This window comes from Palaemon carinicauda, chromosome 39 (assembly GCF_036898095.1).
Source record: "Palaemon carinicauda isolate YSFRI2023 chromosome 39, ASM3689809v2, whole genome shotgun sequence".
Taxonomy (NCBI): Eukaryota; Metazoa; Arthropoda; class Malacostraca; order Decapoda; family Palaemonidae; genus Palaemon; species Palaemon carinicauda.
In genome coordinates this window covers 703,203-730,642 of record NC_090763.1, presented here as the reverse complement: position 1 = coordinate 730,642, position 27,440 = coordinate 703,203, and the positions used below count along the sequence as shown (strand labels likewise).

The window sequence follows — 27,440 nt, the reverse complement described above, 5'->3', positions numbered from 1 at the left end:
ATATATATATATATATATATATATAGTGTGTGTGTGTGTGCGTGTGTGCGTGTGTAACTTATTACTGTAACGTAATCACACTTCTCTCAAATAACTTCATTTGACTCTTACTTTCTTTTTATTCAAGGCAATTATTACTCTCTGGTTCCCAAAAATCCAAATAGTACATTACGCTCTCTTACTTTACATAAAATTTTAGTTTCTACCATAAACTTATGAGCCTCATTATAGCTCCTTACCGCTTGCACCAGGTCGCTAATTCTTGTTAAAGGCGTAAAATTTCTTTATATTTTTCCCTTGATCATGCTGCGTACATACTTGCAAATCGTTATCTTTTTCAATGATCCTAAACGATTGGTAATTAATTAAAACAAATAGATAGATACGTAATGAGATGTAAATATCACCCACAAGAGTATTTAATACCGAATTCTACCTTGGTAATATATAGCAACTTTGTAATAGCTTCTCTCTTGATAGGTCAGTTGGTATAGTCCTCGCTGGTGTGGTTTCGGCTTAGTGGCACGAGTTTGAATCCCTGCTTAGGCAAAAGCTATTACCCTAAAGGAATTCCAGTGGATACATATTCCCAATGTAGAATTCAGTATCAAATGATCTTATGGTTATTTACGTTGATTAAAATCACGAGTGTTAGTGATATATATTCATGTAAAGAGATATGTTTAGACCATATACTGTACAGTATAGATTTAAATAAATGCATCTTCAGTCATGGGCAAATGGTTTTCCACTTCTATGGTTACTCACATTGAGGTCTCGATTGGCACAGTGTAAAATCCGGACGTCGGATGCCGTCCGGGAGAATAGAAAACCCCTTGTATCACCGGTAAAACACCCATAATACACCACTTTTTTGACACTGGTAATTTTCACTGATACTTTCTGTTATTTCCTGAATAAATGTTCGAAAAATATTGATTTACTTTCATTTTATTGAGAATAATCTCAATCGGACGTCAACATTACACTATGTACTAAGTGATATTCTCAATAACATGAAAATAAACCAATATTTTTTCGGAGATTTATTCAGAAAATAACAAAGAGTATCAGTGAACATTTCCAGTCACAAAAAAAGAGGTGTATTTTCGCGTCTTTCCCGGTGATACAAGCGTTTTTCTATTCTCCGGATTTTACACTGTGCCGTCTCGATTGCCGCCACTTCCGAAATTTAGAGCAATTTGATATCAACAGTTCTCTCTTTCGGCAAAAACCGGTTTCAGTGAGAGATGGAGAGTGGAAAGGATTTTTATTAGGAGGCACATTCAATTTTCGGAATGTGCTCTAAAAAGGAAATTGTTTTTTTTTTACATTAATCTTTTCCTCTCCTGTATGTTAATAATATGGATAATAGTAAAAGCATTGATGATATACAGTATATACATATATACATAAACTATATATATATATATATATATATATATATATATATATATATATATATATATATATAATACATATATATTGCTTGGTACAAGTTATATCGTTAATTTGGAAGTCCGTGCTTAGGTTAACTCCAATTCATATAATCTTGAAAAGCATACCCATCTCTCTCTCTCTCTCTCTCTCTCTCTCTCTCTCTCTCTCTCTCTCTCTCTCTCTCTCTCTCTCTCTCTCTTACATATCCTAAATATGGTATAAGATATAAGAAATTAGGAGAGTAAAACAAACCATTCGTGATTTTAAATCAAAACCGAAAAACTGGATGGATATAAATATAGACGATGGACCAGGTTTTATTATCAGCGTTCATAGTCGATTAGGTTTTAATGGCTCTCTTATTCGCGCCGCATTTTGACTCATTGCTGTTCATACTAAACTCATAAAGCACCTTGAAGGCCGTATCTATACTGTTCATATTAAAAAGAAAAATCATATAAACTCTTCTAAACCAAAATGTATTTCTTCAAGCTTCACAGGCTCGCAAGTCAAAAAAATAAGCATCTTTGTGTTTATATCTATATTTCATTATGCAACCTCGAGTGCCATATGTGGATGAGACCATTGTGAGGGGTAGATGGAGATGGCTTGGGTATGCACTTCGCACTTCCCAAGAGAGATTAGTTCACCAAATTTTCAACTGGGCTCCAAAAGGCACTTGAAGAGTAGGAAGACCAAGGCCTACATGGATGAGGACTATACGTGAAGTGGGAGATGACGAATGGAGAAGTATTGATTTAAAAGCTTTAAATAGAGACGACTGGTAAAACCTAACCGAGGCCCTTTGCGTCAGTGGGCGTAGGAGGAGATGATGATGATTATGATGATGATGATATAACCTGGAACGATACAGACACAGAAGTAGTATAGATAAGATGCATTCTAAAAAATAGTATAGTGACTTTCTAACATGATTAGTTAAACACTTTTGTATTAGATGTCACATATTCTTTGAATTCTAATAGGAGATGCCAGGCACTGCTGGAGACTTTCTATTCTTGATTATTAAACCTTTAGTTTATGTCACGGTTACGTAGGCGAGTGACATCATAATCTACGTTTTCTATAGATACGTATATTACGTGAAGCACAACGATGGGTAACTCAATAATATAGGAAAAATAAAAAAAAAGGGATATACTCTCTCACAGGTATGATACTCGAGAATAATACTTTACCCGAGGTCCTTTGAATATAGTCGGAGTATATTTTAAAGACCTTGACTTTACCTAATGTATAAGTGAGTATTATCCTGTAACTCCCATACTAAAAATTTTCACTAATTCTCGTCCTGTTTCGAGAGTGTGAGAGAAATTCTCTTATATTTCCAAATGGTGCGAGCTTCCACACACTGTAAATTGGCTAATACCTTCAATATATAAGAAATTTTGAAATAATACATAAATAAAAACACACACACACACACACACACACACACATATATATATATATATATATATATATATATATATATATATATATATATAAACAGTAAAATTCGTTATCGTTTTGTCATAATTTTCCTCTTCAACAATTTCATAGTTTTGCCTAGATGTTTATATTTTTCCCAACAGATGTCAGTGTTAGTTAAGAGCAAGACAACATTCCTTTAGAGTCCTTGTTTGTCTTAACCAATCAGGACACTCATTTGCTTCTTTTCTGAAAACAAAATGTAACACGGTTGCGCCATTAGTCGAAACATTGAGAAGAGGATCTGGGAGAGAAAGCCTGGCAGCCATTTATGTAAACTGTAAGTGTAACGGCTTGAATTCCTACGGAAGGAGCTTTTAACCTTAGGAATATGGTTTATAATGGTTATTGAACGGTGACCCATAGGTAAATTTCTATTGTTTTAAGTGGTTATATGAACACGTATCCATTTTACAAAATGGCTATCGGTTGTGATAATTATAGTGAGCTTCACTATAGTGTGGTATGGGTTTAGTGTTCGTGGTACTTCAAGTCGAAGTGATCGTGACTTGACTATGATGGTGAGAAAAGTAGGAGTTTGCATTCTGTGTGTTACTTAAATGTTGAAAGTTTTTGTATGTAAACTAAATTACTACAGGTTATAAAAGCTGATGGTATAAGGTACTCGAGGTGCAGACCTGTAACAAAAACTAATTTGTCTCGAGGAATTGATTATAAGTTAAAAGCGACACGACTAATGAGATACTAATTTCTAGCGGAATTGAAATTTTCTACAAGAAATGGACGAGTACCGAGTATCTTTGCATGGTTTTCGCTAAAGAGGGTGTGTAGCATAACTTTACGTATCGATCTACAAAAAATGTACTCGTCAATTCTTTTGCCAAGTCCATTTATAACTTTAGAGATCGTATTCATCAACTGGTTTTTTGAACTCGTTAACATTTCAAATATTCACACGCTCCGGGATGGTTTGTCAACTTTTTTTTCCATATTGGTCGTTAGTTCCACCACGACTAGAGTTTGAAGATTTATTTCTCTCTGGGGATTAAATAATTTAGTGTAACTTAATTTTGCTTGAAACTCACCTTTAGTCTAGCTATTGGTACTCGTTTGAAAGTAAATCTCCGTAATAATGACTGTTTGGTGAGTTCAATTCCTCCACTTACCGCTTTCCATAATAGATCAGCGAGAATATTTATCTTAAGGGCTGCTTTTCTGGTCCCATATATTAGGGGAGCACTACTCTACAGGACCTTTAGTCATTTTATATTTATTACAAGGCATTTGGTATTTCGCACCACATAGTTTGTCAAATCCACACATCGAAGCGTATAAAGAACAAGAAAGTCTTTAGTTTTCTTTGGAAATTAAGTAAGAATTTTAGATTACAAATAGATTCTTTGTTTACGAAAAGTTTTTATAATAGGTTAATAACAGTGGATTTTCAGTTATGACTAAAGGTGAAGGTAGGAAACCAGTGGAATCCAAAACTAGATATAATGGATATTAAATACAAAATTAGAATTAAGCTTCCATAAGGATGATTAGAATGTATAAGCTTCCATAAGGATGGTTAGAATGTATAATAAGTCCCCAGCTTTCATACTTATGGATTTTTTCTTTTAATTTTTTCTTAGTTTCTTAGAGGCTTAGTATCAATATTTCGGATACCTTTGTACATCATCGGTGGGTTAATTAAATTAATCAAATTTTATTTGTTAATAGTATAGCATATTTTATATTTTAAGATATTCATTAGCCTAATTTTATCCTAACTTCACGTTCTCAATTCTAATATTGTTAACGAAAATTACGATCTGCATAATGTTCAATCTAATACTTTTCGTAGCTTTTGTCAGTACGAAAAGCTAAAAGAATTTTACTTGGTATCTCTAAGCCTTTCTCCTTCAGAAAAGTCTTCATAACTCTTGTATAGAGCATTTAGTGGATTATCACCACTTGAACAGGTAAAAAAAAAGAAATTTGCAGTGAACTATTATAATATTTTCAAGTGGCTATTTTACAGTGTACCTTACTAACTTGCATCAATAGGTCATGGACTATTATTTCAAATTATACTGGAACTTAAGTGGAAAGTTTTGAGATATAAATGGCAGGGTAGTTTGTAGTGCTACGGCCAAGCGTCCTAGATTGCTTATTATCGCTCAGACTGGTATCTTGTATAGAATAAAAACGTTTGGAAATGGTCTATGGATCTTAAATATGTTGTGTAAAGGGGGGGGGGGGGGGGTACGGGGGGGGGGGGGGGGTGGGCGCAGCCCCCCTGGTAAGGACACGGCTTTTAGCATAGGTTAGGTGGGTTTTTTAAGTTGGCTTCTCCCGTCGTACTCGTAGGTAAGGAAACAGTTTTTCTTGAATAAGTCTGGTTAGTTGCAACTTGATCTGCTGTATATAAAATTTCCACATGTCTGAAGTGATTTTAGTTGCAATATGATCTGCTGTAAATGAATTTTTTCTTAAGAATGAGTCTGGTTAGTTGGAATGTGAACTGCTGTACATAAAATGTTTGTTGTCCAGAAATTTTTTAGTTGCAATGTGGTCTGCTGCACATAAAATCTTTCATGAGAAAGAGTCTGGTTAGTTGCAACGTGATATACTGTACATAACTATAATATATGGATGCTTAGGTAGGAAGTTCTATTAACCATAATAATTACCTGGAACAGAGATGATAAATTGTTAGTAATTATTTCTCAGCTGATCCCATCTTCGTCGATGTGTGCTTGATGGATAATAATACGTTGGTATTATTAAAATACGTTTAATGTATAAAAGACTACATTATGAACTTCACTTTGTGACAGCGGACTCCCAAGTGCATATGGAGCGTCTTACACAAATCTCATAAACCAAAACATTGCTAAACAAAAGAGCATCGCTCTGAAAAGATTTAAATCCTACTCCAGTACAAATCATAAAGAATCACATCTTATCTGAGGTAATCAACAAATGTTTGAATCCTAATACCAAAACAAATCATTACTCTTATGATCAAAGCATAACATGTCTTATTCATGCAATATGATGCAATGTTGTGCAATACCTGAAACACTTGAAATAATATAGTACATTGTTACAATAATACATAAGTCTCCTCCCCCTTAACTTGACATTGTAAAAACATTCATAAATCTAATCTCTCAGGGGGCTTTCCTCTGTTAATCCTATTAGGAAGCACTTTAACCTCATCTTGTACTGGTACATGAATTGGTTCTGAATCTACATTGGATGTTGGACCATCTTGGTTAATACTTGACTCATTTGATCTAACTACTTCTTTAAGTTTCTCATCTCTAACATTCACATGCTCTACTGTCTTTCTGTTTAACGGCTGTAATTGATCAACATGACGTTTTACAACATTATCACCAACACGAACATCATAATGTAAATTTCCTATCTCTCTTACAATCTCTCCTGGTACCCACTTCTCTGGAGTGTTGTACGATCTTACCATGACATCAGACAAAGGTAAAAAATGTCTTACATTAGGAAGCTTTGCTACTTGTTTATACCCTTTATCTTCTAAATCACTTTGCAAACTTGGATACAACAAATCTAACTTACACCTTATCCTCCTTCCCATTAACAAATTTGAGGGTGCCACGCCTGTTGTGCTGTGCGGCGTTGTTCTATAAGACAATAAAAATTTTGACACATGCAAAAATATATTACTTGAATTTGCTTTTCTACACTTCATATTGTGTTTAAACGTTTGAACAAATCTTTCAGCCTCTCCATTAGTGGATGGATGATATGTAGCTGAAAATGTATGCTTTATACCATTGACATTACAAAATTCTTTAAACTCTTGTGAGGTAAACTGTGGACCATTATCTGTAACAATTCTTTCTGGAATACCATGCGTTGAAAAAATTTGCATTAACTCTTTTATTGTGGCGTAAGACGTTGTCGTCTTCATTGGGATAATTTCTGGCCACTTACTGTAAGCATCTACTACTATCAAAAACAAATAATTCAAAAAAGGACCTGCAAAATCTATATGCACTCTTTGCCATGGATACCTGGGTAACTCCCACGGGTGCATTCTAGCAAATTGAGGATTGTTTTGTTGCATAATACAATTCATACAATTCCTTATATAACATTCCACATCTTTATCTACACCTGGCCACCATACAAAAGTTCTCGCAATTGACTTTGATCTTACAATACCTTGGTGATCAGCATGTATTTCAGACAAAACCTTATTTCTCAGTGAATTAGGAATAACTACCCTGGAACCTCTCATCACTATTCCTTGTGTCACACTCAGTTCATACCATATATCCTTATACGGTTTACAATTTTCCTCCTTTCCACATAAGTCCCTACCTGTCATTAAACTCTCCAAAACCTTACTAAGTACTGGGTCTTGCTTGGTACTGTGTGCTACATCTTTCGCAGTTATTGGTACATTACATACTGAAATTAATAGAACACTGTCATCATACTCTTCCGGAGCTTTGTCTAGGGTAATCTGGATAAAGCATCTGCATTACCCATATTTGATGTTGGACGGTATTCTATATCATAGTGGTACGCTGCTAACGTAACTGCCCAACGTTGTAGTCTTGCAGCTACCAACGTAGGTAAACTTGCTTTTGGACCCAATATTGCTAATAAAGGTTTATGATCTGTAACAAGTGTGAACTTTTTCCTACCATAAAGATACATATGGAATTTTTTAACTCCATAAACTAATGCTAAACCTTCCTTTTCTATTTGAGAGTAATTCCTTTCTGCCTTGTTCAATACTCTAGAAGTGAATGCAATTGGTTTTTCTGTTCCATCTGGCATTACATGAGATAATACTGCACCTAGACCTATGTTTGATGCATCACATACTAATTTAACAGGTAAATCCATTTGATAATGTACTAAGAATGTAGGTGATGTTATTTCCTGCTTGATTCTTTCAAAAGATTCCTGACACTCTCTTGTCCACTTCCATTCTACACCCTTATTCAACAGATTATACAATGGATGTGCAATTGTAGACAAATTCTGAATGAAATTCCCATAAAATGTTACTAAACCTAGAAATGATTGTAATTCCTTAACATTTTCTGGCACTTTTGTTGATTGTACAGCTTTAATCTTCTCTTTAGTTTTGTGAATACCCTTGCCATTTATTACAAAACCTAAGTATTCCACTGAATCAACTTCTAAAATACATTTGTTCTTATTTACTCTAATATTATGTTCCTTCAACTTCTTCAGAACTGTTCGCAATCTTTCTCTATGTTCTCTCGTGTCTTTACCCGCAATTAAAATATCATCTATAAAAATGAATACTCCTTGCATTCCTGAAAAAATCTTATCCATAGTTTGTTGCCATATAGCTGGACTACTTGCAACTCCATAAGGTAATCTCTTTGGCCTAAACAAACCTAAGGATGTATTTACTGTACATAATTCTTGTGAAGTTTCATCCATGGGAAGCTGTTGAAATGCTTGTCTTAAATCTAATTTAGAAAAAACACTGCATCCTGACATAGTTGCAAACATGTCTTTTGGATTTGGTAAGGGATGTTGAGCTACTTGCAGTTGTGGATTTAACTTTACTTTGTAATCTCCACATAACCTAACCTGTCCACTTTCCTTCACAATAGGAACTAATGGTGTAGCCCAATCTGAATATGTAACCTTTTCCCAAGAACCTTCACTTTCTAATCTCCTGATTTCTGTTTCAACTGCACTTTTCAATGCATACGGTACTGGTCTCGGAGCAAAAAATCTAGGAGAACTGTCAGGTTTCAAAACTAAAATTGCCTTTGCGTTCTTTACTGTACCTATTTTATCTTCAAATACGTCTTGAAACTCTGATAGGATATCATCCATAGACATTTCATTTTTGTTTTCATCTTGTCTACCTGCAACCTTCAAAATACTAGGCCAATCTAACTTCAAATACTGTAGCCAATCTAAACCTAGCAAAGTTTGTCCATTACCTTTTACTACTGTTAATGGCATTCTCTCTAATTTCTGTTCTTTGTAATGTACTTCTACGTTCGAAGCACCTATTACCTGAATATCAAAACCATTATAACTTTTCAAAACTCTATTTGTACCTTCTAATAACAAATTAGGAATGCTTTTAGCCATTTTCTCAGACATAATTGATACATCGGCTGCTGTGTCAACTTGCATCAAAATTGGTTTACCATTGATGATTACTTCTACCATGATATGTTTCTTTGCACCTTTGTTGACTGAGTTTATGTGAAACGCAAAATCAGTTTCTGAACTAACCTGATTATCATGAACATTTTCCTCATTATTCTCTTGACCCATAGTATCAACTGTAGCATTTATTTTCTTTGCGTACTGTTTAGGAAATCTACAAGCAGTTGCAAAATGACCTAGCTTTCTGCAATTCTGGCATGTCTGTCCAGTAGCAGGGCATTTCTTTGCTTCGTATGCAAGATGATCAGTTTTACCACACCTAAAACACTTGGGTTTTTCCTGTTGTTTCTGTGTATAAGCCTGATTCTGATATTTATGAACATTAGTGTTAGGCACTTTTCTATGACTAGGCTTTGACATATTCCTTCTCTGATTCTCATTGGTTTTCCACTTAGAACCTACTGTATTAATTTTAGAATTTTCCATTCTATTGCTTGTAGAACTACCTATTATGTGACTTTGCCTATTTGATGTTTCTAAAGCTCTGCCTGTTATCAATACCTTTTCTAATGTTAAATCTTTATCTTGCAATAATTTCTTTCTTAGCTCTTCTGATGTGCAATGTGCAATTACTTGATCTATGATAACATTCTCTAAATCTAGAAATTCACATGAAACAGCTAAATTCTTTAGTCTAGTCACAAATGCATCTAAACTTTCATTTTCCTTCTGATAAGCCTGCGCTGAAAACTGGTATCTTTCAAAAAATTTATTGACTTGAGGAGCAAAATATGTGGTAAGTGCCTTAATTGCAGCTTCACTTGTGTCATCTGTAGGCTGCAAAGTCTTAAACACTTCCCGAACTTCCCTACCTGCTGTATGAAGTAATAATGCCTTCTTTTGTGCATCCTTCATGTTCCCTAATGCTTCTAAATAAATCTTAAATTCCTCACACCACTGTTGCCATCGTGTTGCAACAGAATTAGGCTCAGCAGTGACGCTGAAAGCTTGAGGTGGTTCAATATTAAAAGGCCTTTTGTTTGCTTACCTTAATAACTGTGGTAGGTTAAGCTACTATTCTGCAGTCACAAGTATACTTCCTACCTACCCAATTTTAAATTTCACCCTTTTTGTGTATTTGATGAAATTCCTATTCTGCTGCTGGTAAAATCTTCATTGGGCGATTTTACTCTTGTTTTCCGATGTATAAAGAGCTTCTCTTGTGCTGGCCGTCTTTGTGCATAGGCTCCAATGCTTCTCCCTGCTTGCTTCTCCCTGCTTGTCCGTCGTCCTCAAACGTCGCCAAATATAATATATGGATGCTTAGGTAGGAAGTTCTATTAACCATAATAATTACCTGGAACAGAGATGATAAATTGTTAGTAATTATTTCTCAGCTGATCCCATCCTCGTCGCCAAATATAATATATGGATGCTTAGGTAGGAAGTTCTATTAACCATAATAATTACCTGGAACAGAGATGATAAATTGTTAGTAATTATTTCTCAGCTGATCCCATCTTCGTCGATGTGTGCTTGATGGATAATAATACTTTGGTATTATTAAAATACGTTTAATGTATAAAAGACTACATTATGAACTTCACTTTGTGACAGCGGACTCCCAAGTGCATATGGAGCGTCTTACACAAATCTCATAAACCAAAACATTGCTAAACAAAAGAGCATCGCTCTGAAAAGACTTAAATCCTACTCCAGTACAAATCATAAAGAATCACATCTTATCTGAGGTAATCAACAAATGTTTGAATCCTAATACCAAAACAAATCATTACTCTTATGATCAAAGCATAACATGTCTTATTCATGCAATATGATGCAATGTTGTGCAATACCTGAAACACTTGAAATAATATAGTACATTGTTACAATAATACATAACAATAACATTTCCATAGTCTTCGGAACGAGTGGTTAGTTTAGTGTTCTGCTGTACATGAAATTTCCAGAGTCTTCTGAATGAGTGGTTAGTTGCCTAGTTATCTACGGTACATAAAATTTCATTACCATTCTGGACGAGTGGTTAGCTGCAATGCCATCTGATGCAAATGAAACTTTTTTTTTTTCTTTTTTTTTTCTTGAATTAGTCTGGTTAGCTGGAACGTGATCTGATATACATCAAATTTCTTTCGTTGTCAGAAAGTGGTTAATTGCAGTGTGATCAGCTGCACATGAAATTTGTTTAATGTCGGTTTAGTTGCAATGTAATCTGCTGTACAAAATTTTTTTTCATGAGAATTAGACTGATTAGTAGTTTCATTGTCTTCAGAATAAGTGTTTAGTTACAAGGGATCTGCTGCACATATTTTAGTTTTCGTGAGAATGTCTGGTTAGTTGCAATGGGACCTGCTGTACATAAAATTTCCTGTCTCCAGAACGAGTGCTTAGTTTCGAGTGATCTGCTGTACATGAAATTTTAAGTTTTCATAAGAATGTTAAGTTATCTGCAATATGATCTGTTGTACATATAACTTTTCCATTCTTCAGAAAGTTAGTTGCAATATATACTGCACATGAAATTTTAGTGTTCTTAAGAATGTCTGGCTAGTTGAACAGTGATCTGTTGTACATAAATTTTTTGTCTTCAGAAATAGCAGTTAGCTGAATTATGATCCACTGCATATGAAATTTTAGTGTTCTTTAGAATGTCTGGTTGATTGTAATGATCTGTTGTGCATAAAATTTCACGTCTTCAGAACGTGTGGTTAGTTGCAACGTGATCTGGTGTACATAAAATTAACTCTTCAGAACGAGTGGTTGGTTTAGAGGGATCTGGTGTACATGAAATTAACTCTTCAGAACGAGTGGTTGGTTTAGAGGGATCTGGTGTACATGAAATTAACTCTTCAGAACGAGTGGTTGGTTTAGAGGGATCTGGTGTACATGAAATTAACTCTTCAGAACGAGTGGTTGGTTTAGAGGGATCTGGTGTACATGAAATTAACTCTTCAGAACGAGTGGTTGGTTTAGAGGGATCTGGTGTACATGAAATTAACTCTTCAGAACGAGTGGGTGGTTTAGAGGGATCTGGTGTACATGAAATTAACTCTTCAGAACGAGTGGGTGGTTTAGAGGGATCTGGTGTACATGAAATTAACTCTTCAGAACGAGTGGGTGGTTTAGAGGGATCTGGTGTACATGAAATTAACTCTTCAGAACGAGTGGGTGGTTTAGAGGGATCTGGTGTACATGAAATTAACTCTTCAGAACGAGTGGGTGGTTTAGAGGGATCTGGTGTACATGAAATTAACTCTTCAGAACGAGTGGGTGGTTTAGAGGGATCTGGTGTACATGAAATTAACTCTTCAGAACGAGTGGGTGGTTTAGAGGGATCTGGTGTACATGAAATTAACTCTTCAGAACGAGTGGGTGGTTTAGAGGGATCTGGTGTACATGAAATTAACTCTTCAGAACGAGTGGGTGGTTTAGAGGGATCTGGTGTACATGAAATTAACTCTTCAGAACGAGTGGGTGGTTTAGAGGGATCTGGTGTACATGAAATTAACTCTTCAGAACGAGTGGGTGGTTTAGAGGGATCTGGTGTACATGAAATTAACTCTTCAGAACGAGTGGGTGGTTTAGAGGGATCTGGTGTACATGAAATTAACTCTTCAGAACGAGTGGGTGGTTTAGAGGGATCTGGTGTACATGAAATTAACTCTTCAGAACGAGTGGGTGGTTTAGAGGGATCTGGTGTACATGAAATTAACTCTTCAGAACGAGTGGGTGGTTTAGAGGGATCTGGTGTACATGAAATTAACTCTTCAGAACGAGTGGGTGGTTTAGAGGGATCTGGTGTACATGAAATTAACTCTTCAGAACGAGTGGGTGGTTTAGAGGGATCTGGTGTACATGAAATTAACTCTTCAGAACGAGTGGGTGGTTTAGAGGGATCTGGTGTACATGAAATTAACTCTTCAGAACGAGTGGGTGGTTTAGAGGGATCTGGTGTACATGAAATTAACTCTTCAGAACGAGTGGGTGGTTTAGAGGGATCTGGTGTACATGAAATTAACTCTTCAGAACGAGTGGGTGGTTTAGAGGGATCTGGTGTACATGAAATTAACTCTTCAGAACGAGTGGGTGGTTTAGAGGGATCTGGTGTACATGAAATTAACTCTTCAGAACGAGTGGGTGGTTTAGAGGGATCTGGTGTACATGAAATTAACTCTTCAGAACGAGTGGGTGGTTTAGAGGGATCTGGTGTACATGAAATTAACTCTTCAGAACGAGTGGGTGGTTTAGAGGGATCTGGTGTACATGAAATTAACTCTTCAGAACGAGTGGGTGGTTTAGAGGGATCTGGTGTACATGAAATTAACTCTTCAGAACGAGTGGGTGGTTTAGAGGGATCTGGTGTACATGAAATTAACTCTTCAGAACGAGTGGGTGGTTTAGAGGGATCTGGTGTACATGAAATTAACTCTTCAGAACGAGTGGGTGGTTTAGAGGGATCTGGTGTACATGAAATTAACTCTTCAGAACGAGTGGGTGGTTTAGAGGGATCTGGTGTACATGAAATTAACTCTTCAGAACGAGTGGGTGGTTTAGAGGGATCTGGTGTACATGAAATTAACTCTTCAGAACGAGTGGGTGGTTTAGAGGGATCTGGTGTACATGAAATTAACTCTTCAGAACGAGTGGGTGGTTTAGAGGGATCTGGTGTACATGAAATTAACTCTTCAGAACGAGTGGGTGGTTTAGAGGGATCTGGTGTACATGAAATTAACTCTTCAGAACGAGTGGGTGGTTTAGAGGGATCTGGTGTACATGAAATTAACTCTTCAGAACGAGTGGGTGGTTTAGAGGGATCTGGTGTACATGAAATTAACTCTTCAGAACGAGTGGGTGGTTTAGAGGGATCTGGTGTACATGAAATTAACTCTTCAGAACGAGTGGGTGGTTTAGAGGGATCTGGTGTACATGAAATTAACTCTTCAGAACGAGTGGGTGGTTTAGAGGGATCTGGTGTACATGAAATTAACTCTTCAGAACGAGTGGGTGGTTTAGAGGGATCTGGTGTACATGAAATTAACTCTTCAGAACGAGTGGGTGGTTTAGAGGGATCTGGTGTACATGAAATTAACTCTTCAGAACGAGTGGGTGGTTTAGAGGGATCTGGTGTACATGAAATTAACTCTTCAGAACGAGTGGGTGGTTTAGAGGGATCTGGTGTACATGAAATTCACTCTTCAGAACGAGTGGGTGGTTTAGAGGGATCTGGTGTACATGAAATTCACTCTTCAGAACGAGTGGGTGGTTTAGAGGGATCTGGTGTACATGAAATTCACTCTTCAGAACGAGTGGGTGGTTTAGAGGGATCTGGTGTACATGAAATTCACTCTTCAGAACGAGTGGGTGGTTTAGAGGGATCTGGTGTACATGAAATTCACTCTTCAGAACGAGTGGTTGGTTTAGAGGGATCTGGTGTACATAAAATTCACTCTTCAGAACGAGTGGTTGGTTTAGAGGGATCTGGTGTACATAAAATTCACTCTTCAGAACGAGTGGTTGGTTTAGAGGGATCTGGTGTACATAAAATTCACTCTTCAGAACGAGTGGTTGGTTTAGAGGGATCTGGTGTACATAGAATTCACTCTTCAGAACGAGTGGTTGGTTTAGAGGGATCTGGTGTACATAGAATTCACTCTTCAGAACGAGTGGTTGGTTTAGAGGGATCTGGTGTACATAGAATTCACTCTTCAGAACGAGTGGTTGGTTTAGAGGGATCTGGTGTACATAGAATTCACTCTTCAGAACGAGTGGTTGGTTTAGAGGGATCTGGTGTACATAGAATTCACTCTTCAGAACGAGTGGTTGGTTTAGAGGGATCTGGTGTACATAGAATTAACTCTCCAGAACGAGTGGTTGGTTTAGAGGGATCTGGTGTACATAGAATTAACTCTCCAGAACGAGTGGTTGGTTTAGAGGGATCTGGTGTACATAGAATTAACTCTCCAGAACGAGTGGTTGGTTTAGAGGGATCTGGTGTACATAGAATTCACTCCAGAACGAGTGGTTGGTTTAGAGGGATCTGGTGTACATAGAATTAACTCTTCAGAACGAGTGGTTGGTTTAGAGGGATCTGGTGTACATAGAATTAACTCTTCAGAACGAGTGGTTGGTTTAGAGGGATCTGGTGTACATAAAATTCACTCTTCAGAACGAGTGGTTGGTTTAGAGGGATCTGGTGTACATAAAATTCACTCTTCAGAACGAGTGGTTGGTTTAGAGGGATCTGGTGTACATAAAATTCACTCTTCAGAAAGAGTGGTTAGTTTAGAGGGATCTGGTGTACATAAAATTCACTCTTCAGAACGTGTGGTTAGTTGCAGCGTGATCTGGTGTACATAAAATTAACTCTTCAGAACGAGTGGTTAGTTTAGAGGGATCTGGTGTACATAAAATTCACTCTTCAGAACGAGTGGTTGGTTTAGAGGGATCTGGTGTACATAAAATTAACTCTTCAGAACGAGTGGTTGGTTTAGAGGGATCTGGTGTACATAAAATTAACTCTTCAGAACGAGTGGTTGGTTTAGAGGGATCTGGTGTACAGAAAATTAACTCTTCAGAAAGAGTGGTTAGTTTAGAGGGATCTGGTGTACATAAAATCCACTCTTCAGAACGAGTGGTTAGTTTAGAGGGATCTTGTGTACATAAAATTAACTCTTCAGAACGTGTGGTTAGTTGCAGCGTGATCTGGTGTACATAAAATTAACTCTTCAGAACGAGTGGTTAGTTTAGAGGGATCTGCTGTATATAAAATTAACTTGTCTTCAGAACGTGTGGTTAGTTGCAACGTGATCTGCTGTACATAGAATTTCTATTGTCTTCACAACGATTTGTTAGTTGCGTTGTGATCTGAAGTACAAATTTCTATTGTCTTCGGAACGAGTGGTTAATTGCAATGTGGTCTGTTGTATGTAAGATTCTCATTTTCTACTGTACAGAAATTTATATTATATTGAAAATTAGTAATTAGTATATTTCTGTATACTTGGGTCAAATTTTCATGGATCTGTCTTATATTAGTTTGAAGGAAAATAAAATGTTGAATGAATTCTGTTAGAAGTATGTTTAATAATCTACCGGTAAATAAATGGAAAATTAGATCCTATTTTAGTAAATCATAGCTATGGCTCTACTTAAAATGCCTCTTAATCTTAATCATACAAGGGATTTATTTCACGAGGGTACGTGGGTGTTTTTTATTTTATTATGCCCATAGCTTTTTCATTTTATTATGCCCATAGCTTTTTCATTTTATTATGCCCATAGCTTTTTCATTTTATTATGCCCATAGCTCTTAAAACATTTTCTGCCTTTAATCGTTGTGTACCTAAAGGTGAACTTATGTTTTATGAACTAATTTCCCCAAAAACATGAATCTTGAAGTGTTTTTATTTCATTGGTAATATAAGCAAAAAACCATTTCTCTATAGCCATCATTAAATCTGATCAAAAATGGTCCTTGATGGTAAAATTTTCTAAAATGACACTAGTGGTCCATGTTACTTATGGTAAAAATAAGGTAACCAATGCTGACATATCATCCAAACGACTTTTAAGGTATTTTGTTAAAGAACGTTGTAACATTTGTATTTTCTTGTTCTTTATTCAATATATCGCTAAAATGTTTTGGCTTCAATTTATATTCAGATTATTGAAGAGAGTCTGTCGGGATTTTCATGTTCATGCAGAATGATATAGTTACCCATAAATAGTAGTTTTCTTTAAAAGATTTTAGCTAAAGAGAGAGGAATTTGGGGGTAACTAACATATTTAGCTTCATTTGAAGGCCAAGGAAAAAAACTTTCTATAGATATATAACCATCTGCAAGATATGTTTAATGCTATAGAAATTAGTAAATTGAAGTTTAAAATAAAACTCAAAGGTTTATCAGATTTTTTTCCATATACCTGCTTGCTCTCTTATAATCGGTATTCATAAGAATTTTAAATATATACTTTTTCTTTCAGATGGGGGTATACTGGACTAACTGATCGCAATCTGCTGGAAGGACTTGGTCATTTGTGATAGAGAAACATAGAAAATAACAGAAATTTAGATGTGCTGAAATTCTGGTATCGACGACCTGTTCTTGGAGTATTTGAATGAAGCATATTGGAAGAATTTCTAACTAATCGAAGTTGTATTCCATGGACTGCTATTCAACACTACTTAAAATACTATAACTTTAAAAAAAAAAGGTATGTCTAATATTCGAATGTTTTGTGTATTTCGTATATTCATATAGAAATTTTTGTATCTAATTGAAAAAAGAACTAGTATTTCAAACTTCAATAACGTTAATACTCAATTGTCTTACCGAATTTTACTACTAGGTATGTTATTCCAACAAAGTTTAATGGATGTTGAAGGTAATGAGAAATGGCTCGTAGATAAACTTGTGAACTATTGAACAAAAAGTATTTTAGTTTTATATTAGCAGATCTTATTGGTGCAACAACATTCATGAAATTAGGTTCTAACTTCTTGGTCCTTAAGTGAAGTTTTCCTTCAGCCATAAATAAAAGATAACTCTCTTGGAAATAACTACCGGCGTCTTAAAATATACATAAGATCCTTGCTGCTCTTCTTGGCTGTCTTTTTCATTAGGCCTAAAAGTTATTTTTAGCCTTGAAAATATTCGCTTTTAGATAATTAGGAGGAATATAGCAAACAATCCTTATGTTATCTTCCTCTCCTGCCGTCTTTGTGCATTAATAAAGAGCTCTTTTAAGGCCTATTCTGAATGTAATACCTTGACATTTGATGCCTAATTTTGCAGTGAATTCTTGTGTAGCATGTTGCTGCTACTTTTTCAATGCTGTTTTTGCTCAGCAATGTTACTCTAACGCAGGGACCTTACTGTTAGTTCAGTATAAAGTCTGTTCAGGGTGCGCAGGTATTAGAATTTCGATGATCGTGGTGGTACCAGTTTGACTGCTAACTACTGTGTTACGTACCTACCTACATGGTTAATTTAGACTTGTCTCCCTATCTGATAAGGGTGAGGGACGTAAAGGGACACGCAAAGGAAATATCCTGCCATATATCTTGTTAATCACATAATCATTATCCTAAACGCGTGTATCCTCCTTTACTACGTACAAAATATATAAAACATTAATTTTAAATTGTACATGGATAGGAAATAGCTATAAAAGATTGAAATTGCAGGATGACGAGAGGTGAACTACCCCGAAGAGACATTGTGCTCTAGACAGACTAATAGCACTTTTTTTTTTTTTTAAACTAGACCATAGAATAGATAGTCGTTAGCAAGTGTGTTTCGGTTGGTCTAAAATTTCTAAATTTCATCTTTAAACTTTTATTTGATGTTTGTATTTCTTCTATGAAGCGAAGATGTATTTAGTATTTTATCCTTATGTTCGTATAAATCCCTTTTTATCCATGGAGAACTACACATGTCCTTGTCAGCACCCTTATTGTAATTATAGAGGATCTGAATAATTTCTATTTTAAAGAGTGTAGTCTTGTGGAATTATCACAATACTAGATACTCGCCCCCATACTTATTGCTTGAATGAACACTAGGATTTTTCAAGCAGATGAACTTCAAATTTGTGACAATCTACTAAACTCTACCTTGTTACCAGTCTCTTTTAATCACCGGCAGGGATTTAAATGGTATTTGATTTAATGAAGATGGTTTGCACAATCTTAACACGCTACTTGAGAGGCTTCAGTTGTAACTAGAGATAACCAGAGTTTTTTAATAATTCCATTTTGAGCATTTGTAATTCTATTCCTAACATAGCTGTTTTGCTTTGAACATTGTATGAGGCCTGAATACCTAATTGCATAGGTTTTATGAAATTTTGTTAAAATCTGGCACAGGCAAGCAAGGACATTAAGCGCCCATGTGAAAAAAAAGTAACTATAATGATAAACGACTACATAGTTTTAACAGACATAGGGGCAGTTGGAACGAATCTAAAAATAAGGTATAAAGTGCACTTGAAGCTCGAGGAGTGCTGACATAAGACAAAACCCCACATGGCACCTCTGCAGGAACTTCGTAGCATGGTTGTGCCACTAGTGCACCTCTTGCCAATGTAGGCATCTCTCTAGGGTCTCCTCAGCACTTTAGTTGTTCGAAATTTGACGTTTTTGCCTTTTCCCCTTCCATACTACTACTACCTTAGTTTCTGTCAGATCACTAACTTTTACTAAATTATTGCTGTTTCAAAAGTTCCTTGGTTGCACTTAAAATTAATAACCTACCTGGCAGCCAAGCCAGGTCGTAGGACCAGAGTTCTAAAAACTTGTATGAGTCCATTTATATCTTACCCAAAGTTTTGCTTATGTATTTGGTGTATCTGATTAGTTTAGAATATTGACCTATAATTCTTATTAATCAAAATCTTTCCAGATATGTCGATTGTATAGAGAATACAGTTAGGAGAAACAATGAACGTGTTCAAGCTCCGTACTAAGGTAGCTTGTCTTCATATCCACAATCAACTAATGTTTTTTGCCTAAGAAAAAAATTGAGATTCACGACACTTGTGTGTGCATTTTTGGATTTAAGGTAAGATTATGGCTTAAAGTTAAGATACTTTCCTCTAATAATTTTCTGTATTGAACACTATTTTTTTTAACGAATATAGCAACTGTTATGATGTTTCCTACAACATTAATTTATGACTGAAGATTTACGCTTTCTTTTATTGGTTGGTTAATTTAGTTTGTTGTAAGCCCAATAAAAATTGAGCTTAGAGGTCAAATTTCTTTTAACAAATCTGAATTTAACACTAAAAGCACTTCTGGAGTCAACTAGTTTCATAATTTTTATTTTGAGGTTTTAAAACCTGTTATGCAGTGTCGTGTTGGTTATTAGGTTCTGTCAAGCATCAAACTTCTGTAGCAAAAATCCCAAATATGAATGTAGGCCTAATTGAATTGAGGCAATAAAGTTGTGGCAGAATAGTTCTTAACTAATTTTACTTTAAATCCTACGATGACAAAACATGCACACTACCCAATACTAGACATTACTGAAACCTTGTAACACACAAATTATACCTAGTAAGTGTTCACAAACAAGCCAATATCAGTGATTTGGCTTAGAAATTGAGTAATTCCCCTCTGCCATTGTGCCCCTCTGATGGGCTGGTATTGCATATATTTCTGCTGCTCTATCCGGCTGCCTTAGATTTTAAATTTTGTAATACTTATTTGTTGATTTGATTTACCTGCTGAAGAATATTAATCTTTGAATTTTGTCTTTTTAAGTACTTACTTTATACTTTTAGTTTTTTTTTTCTCGCCGTCCATCAGACACTAAGTCTGTTCAGGCGGGCTTTGATGTGTGAAAATAATTTCTTTCCTGTTTATATTTTGCTCTGTATCTTTTAAAGTTATTCGCTAGCAATTGTATTCCGGCTTAATCATTTTTGTACATGAAATTTACGTAGTCTTGAATGAGTGGCTAGTTGCAACATCATTTTCTGTACATAAAATATCCATAGGCTTGAATGCTGCACATTTAATTTTCGTTGGCTTAATATTGTCTTAAGGGTAGTTAGTTGCTACATGGTCTACTGTATATACAAATTACATTGTCTTGAGAATAAATGGTTAGTTTCAACGTGATCTGCTATACATAAAATTGTTGTCTCAAATTGCAGTAGTCTCAAGTGTCTTACTGGATATTTTGGCTTAATTCATGGATAAGTCTTTAATTAAATTCGAAGAAAAACTCAGAATTGTGTTAAGTGTTTGATACCTAAAGCTTTCCTTTTTATTTAAAACATCGCTAAATATCTTTAGCTTCAATTTATATTAAGATTATCTGTTAAATCTGTCATAATTTTTCACGAGTTCATGCAGATTAATGTAGTTAGCCATAAATTCTAGTTTTTTTTTTTTTTTTTTTTAATTTTGCTCTAGAGAAAATAGTTTTATAGGTAACTAATAAAATTATCTTCATTTGAAGAAAATTTTGTAAATTTCCTCTATATATAACATTCTGCAAAATCTAAATATAAAGCTATAATAATCATAGTAGCTTTTAGAATATTTTTCAGGCTTTTTTTATACACCTGCTGTTCCCATTATAACCGGTACGCTTAATTGTTTGAAATTTTCTTTCTTTGCTAACAGCTCGCATTGTACTGGAAAGACTTTAGCTTGGATTTGAGCGAAGCATAATGGAAGCATGCGTTTTAACTTACTTCAATAGAGGATGACTGCTATTAAACATTACTTTGATATAGTATGCATATTTGTCAGATGTTTAGTGCATTTTATATAGCTATAGCGAAATTTTTGTATTAAGTCCTGATTAAAATATGTACTAGGATTTCAAACTTCAATGCTTAATGGTTTTCACGAAACTTCATAATTATAACTAGATAATCATTATAGCATAAACTTCAAAAGAATAGTGCAGTTGATGAGGGATGGCTTGGAGATAAACTTGTGAAATATTGAATAAGAAATTATTGGTATTACATTAATACAGTATATTTACAGATCTTAGTGTAACAACATTCGGGAAATTAACTTAAGTTTACGTTTTCCTTCAACTAAACGTTTGTTTTAGATTAAATAAAGATTATTTAATTTTTCGAAACCTATATTAAAGGATTCGTGATAAATGTTACTAAATCTTCTTGGATGTCTTTTCCATTGCAGCTTGGTTTTTGCCTTTTTAGAAATGTTCAAGAATAGATGGTTAGAACGAGTATAGCAATCTGTAATCAAACATGATCCTTCTGCTCCTCCCGTCTTTTTGCATTTATTACAGGTCTTTAGGCTCATAACGAATTTAATACTATGACATTTGATGCGTAATTCTGCATTGATTACTTGTGTAACATGTTTCAGTTATATTTTCAAGGATATTATTTAATAGGTACTGTTATTCTCAACGCAGTGACCTTGCTGTTATAGTGCGTTTAGTGTAAAGTCTGTTCATGATGAGGTACATATTAGATTTTGGGTGTGGTGGTGGTGTCAGTTTGACCACTGGTCACTGCATTAGTTTATTCTTGCCTACAGTTTAATTCTATCAGACTTTTCTTTATTCTCGGATTAAACTCCCTACCTATATATTATAGGTCAAGAGGATAGACCTCGGGAGACACGAAGGCAACCGCCATAACCATATGGCCAAAAAAGTTAAAATCCTTGTTTATCTTGATATTTACTTTTAAAGGCTGACTTTCTGGTCCTATACTGTGAGGGAACCCTACTCTCCACTGGACATTATTTCGTTATATGCAAGGCAAGGCAATTGTTATTTCACATCGCATATTGCTTGTTGGTCAAATCCACATTATGGAAGCATTTGAAGAACAAGAAAACCTTCGGATGTCTAGTGGGAGATTGTTGTATAGTCTAAGGGCAGCATATATTTAGATTCCAATAATTTGGAGCCCAACTATTTTCGTGTGAACACAATTTCTTGGCTGCACTAAGTAGAAATTTTTTCTTGATTTATTTTGGATGTCCTGTTCCGATAACTTGATTGGTAAATGTATGTTTTAAAACTCGATATTTGCTTTAAAAAGCAACCAGTGTAAATCAATTGTTGGAGTAATCCTTTCTTGTGATGGGACACTCTATCAGTGTTGGTCATCTGTTAATTGTGTAACTATTTAAATAATTATCATCCTGAACATTCTCAACTTGAACTATGTAACCTCCTTCGCCTCATACTGAATATATGAAAAAATCACTTTTAAATACCATAAGGGTGGAACGTAGCCATTGGTGTTCAAAGGTTCAACAGACTTCACCCTCTGGACATTTCTTAATTTTTAATTTGTTTCCTTCAAGACCATACAGGGTGTTTTTAGATTGGTCTGTGAAATTTGTTTGTACTTCTTTGAAGCCCCAGTCTTTTGTTGCTGGTCCTTTTGGCAGTATATAATTCCTTTTAACCGGAAAGAATTACACGTGTGGAGGATTTGAATATTCCTGAGCAGGTGCATTTTTCTGAAATTTTGCAATCATAAATGAGCTATTCATATCTATTATTGCATCACCGAACAGAAGGAATTATTAAGCAGGTGAACTAGAAAGTTATAGTAACCTGGATCTACTAAACGTTTCTCGATACCAGTTATAGTCATGGGTATGGCATTAAATTTAATAAAGATGGTTTGTAATACACAACTTCAGAGGCTTAGGTTACAACTAAGGATAATCTTATCAAGGGGTTGTAATTGCATTTCAAGCATTTGTGCAATTTTCTAAGTACAACTGTTTTGCTTTAAAGCCTTGTACGCGGGCCAAATTCTATAGTGTTTTAGTTTTGAGATTTGGCTATATATCCAGACACATTAGGCAAATTCAGAGCCCATGTGACCCCCCCCCCCCCACCAAAAAAAGTTACTTATACTATAGCAGAGGCTTGACTAATGGAAAAATGTAGGAACGGAGGTAAGGTAGGATATAAAGCGTCCTAGGGGTTTAAGGAACATCGGCAAGACACATCAGTAATACCTACGGTACACTTAAGATGCACTGGAGTTATTGTCCCCTTCAGGGTATGATTGTGCCACTATTGCACCCCTTGCAATGTACTGTGGCATCTTTGTGGTCTATACAAGGTCTTATCGGAACCATAGTTGTTTGTACTTTGGTGTTTTACCCTTTTCTCTTTCCATTACTACTACCTACTTGCTGTCAGACCACTTAAGCTTTACCAAAATAATGCTACAGCAGTGTTTGCTGAAATTAAAAACTGGTACATTTCTGACTGCAGAGCTCAAATTCTAAAACCTAATTTAAATTCATTTTGCTATCCAAAGTTTATGTATTTGTTGTATCTTATTGGTTAAAAAGTTTACTTATAATTTCTAATAATCTAAATCTTTTCAGATCTGTTAACTGTAAAGGGAAGACTACCGTGAGGACAAACTATGGATATCTGTAGCCTATTCAAGATCCGCACTGAAGTATCGCGTCTTCATATACACAGTTGCTTATATATATTTTTTTTTTCCCAAGAAAGTGGATACACACATCAATTTCCTTGTGTATCTTCGGATTTAAGGTAAAAGGTTGTAGCTAAAGTTCAGATATTTTTACTTTGTATGCTGAATACTGTAATATATATATATATATATATATATATATATATATATATATATATATATATATATATATATATATATATAATTTTTTTAATATAGTAACCATTACTTAACCGGATATTTCAGTTTCATACGATTTTTTTCTCATATGTGCGCTTTGCTTTATTGGTTGGTTGAATTAGTTACGTTTTAAGCCTTATACATCGAGCCTAGAGATAAAATTTCTTTTGAAAAATCTACATTCAAGACTTACAGCATTTCTGTAGTAAACAAAATGGCAGGAGAGTACCCAATTCAGCCAGTCAATTAATTTCATATAAAGCCCTTATTAGCAACAATAAAACTCTGCACAATTATTATTGTGGCATGCAGTTCTATACTTGGTACTTAAATGTAACTTTTAATCGATTGGTTCTTTTAAAAACTCCAAATTTTTAATTGAAGTTTTAAAACCTGTTCGAGTGTTATGTTGGCCAAGATTATCAAGCTCTGCCAAGCATCCAACTAATGTAGCCAAAATCTTCAAAGTTCGTGGCAGAATGCCCAGTTCTTAACTGATTTTATTAAGTCCAGCAATGAAAGGAAATTTAGACCACCCAATACTACACATTACTGAAACGTTAAACTTTACATATAACTAGTGTAGACGACCAGCCAATATTGAGCTATAAATCTCTTGTAAGGAAGATAATTAGGATGTTACACATCATTAAGACAAACTTTTCTTAAAACTGGTAGGACTGGGGTAGTCGAATATTAAACGTACGCAAAATAAGAATGAAATTAGACGAGAATAGTTTTGAAGACTTGATTGCACTCGTATAGCATAAATATTTGTCAAACTTTAGATCTGACAGGTATGGAGTGTGAGTTTAGTAAATGATAATCATATTTGCATTATAGTAAATATTCTGTTTAATTATATTTTTAAGTTGATTTAATCTTTTTCTGTTTAATTTTTCTCTTGTAACTAGACAAATTTACTTAAAAGGATAATATGCCCATGAAATTTTCTAATTGAAATAGAGATCCTGTAAACACAAGAAGGGTGATGTTCCATCAATGAGTACTTAGGCTATTATGTGAAAGAATTGATAATGATTGTGCCTTTAAAGGAGAATAATGATGATTTTAGATGTCAACTATAGTTTGAAATTTATATTTACTAGATGAACTACTTTCATCTGTTCTTTAATCAGTGATAAGGTTAAGTGGTTAAAAGTTCCCATTTCTTCTTTGATCAACTTTCAGATGTCATTACTCAATGATTTAGTCTTAAATTAATTTCTTATATCGATTTGGTTTGAAATTGTTCCATAATCAATGATTCTTGTTTAAGGTTGGTAGTCTTTAAAAGTTTGTCATTCCTTTTACTTGTGCCACATCTAAATTTTGCCTTTTCTTTGAACAAAATGTTCAAATCTAGTCCTCCTTTCTTCCATTTTCCTGCGCAACTTCTCTAACTGATTTTGCTAACTGATTTTGCTACAGGATTTGTTCATGGTTGAGTTTTTACATCAGTGACTTCAGTTTATATCACATTAATTTCAGATCTCTCTCTCTCTCTCTCTCTCTCTCTCTCTCTCTCTCTCTCTATACAAATAATCATAAGATACAAGAGAACTGTCTCTGTCTGTACCTACTTAATATCCTTCTACTCTTCCTCCATTCACGCATCCTTTCATCCTGTTCAATCTTATAATTTACTTGAAGGATAACCGCTGGGTTTTCCCTCTGTTGCATTTGTCATTCTCCCATATTGCTTTCACAGCTAATGTAGTTTTACTTTGCAGCCGAATGATTTCCCCGATATTAGTGCTGCGTTGCAAGAGCCAATGTCGGTACATCCATATCTCATTAACCTTCAGTGGTGTTATTTGAAGCTTATCAAAGTCCTGAGGTATGTTAGACCTTCGATCAACCTGTTGGTATTGGGCCGGTGTCTTGATTGACGTAGGCTATATTGTCTAGCTTTGTAAGGTATAAAACTACTATTTCATACAGGGATTTTTTATTTTGTTAGCTGAATCTCTACTTAAGTTCACATAATTCATGCTTGTTAAAGTTGGATAAACTAATGAATGATTATCGTTTGGCTATGTCCGAATTGTTTTGTTCAGAAGAAATATTCATAATGTGTCTAAAAAGTTAAATTTTATAGCTTTGGGTTATCTACCAGCAAGATGCGGTGATTTTAAGCGATTTGACAAACCTCATAGTATTTAGGTATCCCATATATTTCATGATCTTGTCTTATGTACTTAAGCGAAGTAATTGTATCCAGAAAATTTGTATCCAGAAAATTAAAAAATATTCCGTAATTTTTTTTCCAACTAACGAAATCTGATTTAGGAAATAATTGGGATAGTAAACAACCAAAAATACTATATATTTTTGTAAAATGACTTTCCTTTTATTAAATTTCTAATGATTGCTTCATTTTTTAGGCAATCGCCACCATCCACATGAACGTCACAATGTCAGATTGTAATGGATTATAAAAAATCTGAACATGCTAAGGTAAGGAAGGCTTCAAGATTTTTATTGTTTCATTTAATTTCTTGCTGCTTTGACAAACTGCAATATCTATAATAAAGTTCAACATAAATAGTACATTCTCTCTAGTAATTTAACCCTTCCGGATTATGTAAAAAAACCTTCTTATTCTTAAGTCATTTAATATGGTGAATTACTTAGAAAATGTCAATTTTGTACTAGACTGCGAGGTACGTTTATATACAACTCATAACTTTCGTAAATGTTATTAATTCACAAATATTTTAACATTATTAAAAGTTTGTAACTTTAAATATATTTTCAGGTGGAATCTTCCAACGCTGAAAGTTTAAAGAAGACTGGAAAATCTAAGGAAAGAGTTTTAAAATCACGAGAAAAGATACATTAAACTAGGAACAGTAGCAACCACTTATTTCGTTATTCCTCTTGAGTTGAAGTGGTTGCTATATATGTTGAATAGCTAATAAAGTTTAATGTAATGGGTCTTTATTATTTACCTTTTACCTATAAGGCTTTATTAGTTTTATTGCTCTAATCCTCTGGCAAATTATTCCTCTGTCTTTAATCCTTTCTAAATTCTTTGCGCTCTAGGACCCTACTCCTCTTTATGCTCTGCGACTTTCCACCTCTGTTCTTCGTCCATTGTGGTTTGCGACTCTAGACCTCTCTCAACTCTTTACGATCTGCAACTCTAGTCCTCTCTCGACTCTTTGCACTCTGTGAATGGTGCTCTGCGACTCTACTCCTCTCTCAGCTCTTTGTGCTCTGCGACTCTACTCCTCTCT

The 27,440-nt window shown here is 34.9% G+C and overlaps 1 long non-coding RNA gene across 5 annotated transcripts in view; it reads left to right on the top strand.

The window, feature by feature from the left end:
• LOC137630954 (uncharacterized) overlaps positions 1-27,134 on the top strand; it is a 46,680-nt gene extending 19,546 nt beyond the window's left edge. Inside the window, exons 1-7 of one of the 5 annotated variants that reach the window (XR_011041811.1) lie at positions 3,082-3,211; positions 17,044-17,274; positions 19,464-19,622; positions 23,924-24,098; positions 25,932-26,038; positions 26,586-26,658; positions 26,960-27,134. This is a non-coding gene — a long non-coding RNA (uncharacterized lncRNA). Of the gene's footprint in view, positions 1-3,081; positions 3,298-3,433; positions 3,453-17,043; positions 17,275-17,389; positions 17,410-19,463; positions 19,623-23,923; positions 24,099-25,931; positions 26,039-26,585; positions 26,659-26,959 lie in introns of those variants that run through there. The other 4 variants (XR_011041812.1, XR_011041814.1, XR_011041813.1 and 1 more) reach the window with 4 other exon arrangements.
• The last annotated feature ends 306 nt before the right edge of the window (positions 27,135-27,440 follow it).